General features: G+C 35.3%; 1 pseudogene; it reads right to left on the reverse strand.

The window, feature by feature from the left end:
• Positions 1-719: 719 nt before the first annotated feature.
• On the reverse strand, positions 720-3,646 carry LOC104983241 (annotated as a pseudogene).
• Positions 3,647-3,957: the final 311 nt, after the last annotated feature.

Raw genomic sequence — 3,957 nt, forward strand, 5'->3', positions numbered from 1 at the left:
TGAACAGAGTGAGTGAAAATATGTGATTTAGTTATATATATGAATATATGCATGTAATAAAAGACAGTACATATACTAGTATATAGAGCCAATTAAATATATAAATATATAACAAATACATATTTGCATATATATATAGAGAGAGACAGAAAGATAGATAAATAGATAGTCCAGGATTACTGTTGTCTCAATAAATTGTAACAGTATAATTATATTACCTTACTATTGCATTTCCAAACATTATCACAGCAATAAAGAACATGGAATGAGAGGAAGTTATACTCTGATTACTGGATCTTCATTTTGTTTGTTTGTTTGTTTTGGATCATCCTCTTTTATGTTTGTTACTCACCTGTTAAAATGGGGATAAAAAGAGTACCTACCTCTTTGTGTTATTATAGAAATGACTGCTAAAAGTCAATTAATTATCTATTTTATTTCATTTTACTGGGATTAAAGCTTATGAATGTATGTACAGTGATGAAACTAGTAAAATCAGTTTCTGATTTTGCAGAACATTTTAAATATGAGTTGTCCTCTGCTAGGTCATTCTATCATATCTTGCATTACTTTCTTCTCCCCTTTTTGCAGAAGCAATGATTTCTGTTGGTTATTATTTTCTTTATCTTATTGATATTCTTAACTGATAATGTGTGTTCACCAATAATGTCCTTTTGACATTTGCATCAGTTGAATGAACATTGGAACACAAACACATTTTATTGATCACTTGAAATCACTTTTCTACCACACAATTTCCTAATGGCATTTTTCATCTGGTCACTTCTCAAGGTATGGATTAAAGGATTTAACATGGGAGTTATCATAGTGTAGAATACAGCAACTGCTTTATCAATAGGTAAAGTAACTGCTGGTTTCATGTAAGTAAATATGCTTGGCACAAAGAACAAGAGGATCATTGTAATGTGGGAGATCAAGATGGAAAGGGCTTTTTGCCTTGGCTCCAAGCTCCATGTCCTCAAAGAGAACAGAATGATAGTATAGGAGCCAACCAAGAGGAGGACGATTAACAGACAGATGAACCCACTGTTGGCAGCAACAAAGAGTCCTAGAGTGTGGGTATCAGTGCAGGCAAGATTGAGCAAAGTGTTCAGATCACACATAAAGTGGTCTATGATATTAGGGCCACAGAAGTGTAACCTGAAGATGAAGAGGATCTGAATGATTGCATGAAGAAAGCCTCCTGCCCATGCCACCCCCACCAGCAACCAACACACCTGCCAGTTCATGATGCTTTGTAGTGCAAGGGCTTGCAGATGGCCATGTAGTGGTCATAGGCCATTGCAGTCAGGAGGATGACATCAGCACCTGCAAATAAATGCTCCCCAAAGATCTGGCACATACACTCAATGAAAGAGCTGGCTTTCTTCTTATGCAGTGAATCTACATTCAGTTTAGGGATATTGACACAGGAATAGCAGACATCAATAAAAGAGAGATGAGCCAGAAAAAAGTACATGGAAGGCCCCAATAATGGGCTGGTAGTGGTGGTGACCATAGTGACCACATTTCCTACCACAGAGACAATGTAGAAACCCATAAAGACTACAAATATGACTTTCTGCATCTTTGGATTCAGTGTGAGTCCCAGTAGAATAAACTCTGTCATGTTGTTTCTATTCTTCACGTATCTCGTTATAATTAATGATGTTACCTGAAAAAAGTTACAATTTATTAGTTCTACTTTGAATTTAGTAAGCCTATCAATGTAATAAATGATTAATCCATAGTTTATACTGTATTATAAATTTCATGACTTTTTCTGATAAAAGAAAATAATTCTGAACCACTGAAAATTACTTAGATATGAGTGTATGAGAATATAAAAATATGAGTGTAAGAATTTTATATGAGAATATGAATGTAATGGAGAAGAGGGTTTTGAGAAGGAGGGAATCTTGCGTACACTTCACGTAGTCACTTAGTCATGTCTGACTCTTTGAAACCCCATGAACCACAGCACGCCAGACCTCCCTGCCCATCACCAACACCCAGAGCCCACCCAAACCCATGTCCATTGAGTGGGTGATGCCATCCAACCATCTCATTCTCTGTCGCCCCCTTCTCCTCCTGCCCTCAATCTTTCCCAGCAACAGAGTCTTTTCAAATGAGTCAGCTCTTCACATCAGGTGGCCAAAGTATTGGAGTTTCAGGTTTAACATAAATCCTTTCAATGAACACTCAGGACTGATCTCCTTTAGGATGGACTGGTTGGATCTCCTTGCAGCCCAAGGGACTCTCAAGAGTCAAGTACAGTAAAATTTTCATGGACTTGGATGAAGTAGGCTGAGATTCAGTAACAGGATGGAAATCAGAGAATTTAATGCCATTGTCAAACTATTTGTATTCAGTTCAGTTCAGTTCAGTTGCTCAGTCGTGTCTGACTCTTCGTGACCCCATCACAGCACACCAGGCCTCCCTGTCCATCACTAACTCCTGGAGTCTACTCATACTCGTTAGTTGACATTAAATGTACCTTTGCATTGGTAATGGGAAAGAAAGAAAAACATACAGGGAGTATTGTAATAGAATTGATAAACCAATGGCCTAAACCTGATAGTTTTATAATACCTGATATACTGAATGAATAATTTCCATGACATAATAAGTATGGCATGATAGTAGCCTGGAATTTGCACATAATCTCAGAGACTAATGTAATTAGTAATACTAATGATACTATTAACAAAACCCTTACTTTAAATAAACAATACTCCAATAAATTTATTTTAAAAAAACTTAATGAACACTTACTGTGTGCTATTTTTTCAGACATTTGGTTATTTAATCCTCGTTAAAAATCTTTAGGATGTTTACTGCCATCATTTTTATACTTATTTTACATATCAGGAAGAGAAGAATAGAGAAATTAGGATCCTGCCAAGATCAAGCAGCTAATAAAGTGCAAAGTCAAAATTAGATCAGATTATACTTCTTATCTTCTTTTTCCTCTAAATTCTTACAGACACCCTATATTGTGATGTTATATTATAAATAATGTTAAGCCAGCAAACTCCTTTGATATGACCATGATAATAAAAATAATTATTGTGGTTACTTTAATTAATGTCTTTAGGTTCCTGCACCGAATAGAACAACTAATGAAAGATAGGTGTAAAATTAGGTCAGAGTATACTTTTTTCCCCTCCAAAACTCTTAAAATGCATGCCTTATTGTTAAGTTTAAATTAACCATGTTGAATTAGAACTCTTCCTTTTGACATGATCTATAACCATAATAAGTATAATTGCTCAGAGTCAAGAATATATGAAGCAATTTCATTGACAGTCACAAATACAAATACACACAGACTCGGACACAACCACACACAGTGTAACATACTGGAATTCCCAAATTTTGAAAGCTATGCTGTACTGCTTTCATTGAAGGCCCATTTTATCTTTGTCCTTCTTTTACCTCCGTTTCCTTCCTACCCCAATTTCCATAGAAATCATACACTCACAAACTCTTCTACAAAATGCTGATCCCAGTGGTTAAATATTTTGACTGGCGAATCTAAAGTCCATGTTAGAAGAGTCTTGCCTTTTCTACTTGCAGCTCTTGATCCAGGTTACATTTATTGTCAACTTACACCCATGTTTCCTCTAGTATCAAGTGGGAACATTATGTCGGCCTCACAGTCTCTTACGAGAATTGATTGAGGAAACATATATGAATATATCCATCATACTGCTGTGAAAACACACAAAAAACTTCAGTTTATTTTATGGCTCTATACGCAGCTAGTAGACAGGAATAACTGACAATTTGAGTAATAATACAGAGAAACTTTTAAACATGCAGTACACTGGGAGTTGATCCAAAAAAGAATTATCTTTCTTCCTGCTTGGAATAAAGGTGATTATTTTTATTTTATAATGCATTTATATATTTTGCATATGAAGTGTATTAAATTGTCTTTTTATCCCTCAGAAA

Source organism: Bison bison, unplaced genomic scaffold (genome assembly GCF_000754665.1).
Source record: "Bison bison bison isolate TAMUID 2011002044 unplaced genomic scaffold, Bison_UMD1.0 scf7180017862131, whole genome shotgun sequence".
Classification (NCBI taxonomy): domain Eukaryota; kingdom Metazoa; phylum Chordata; class Mammalia; order Artiodactyla; family Bovidae; genus Bison; species Bison bison.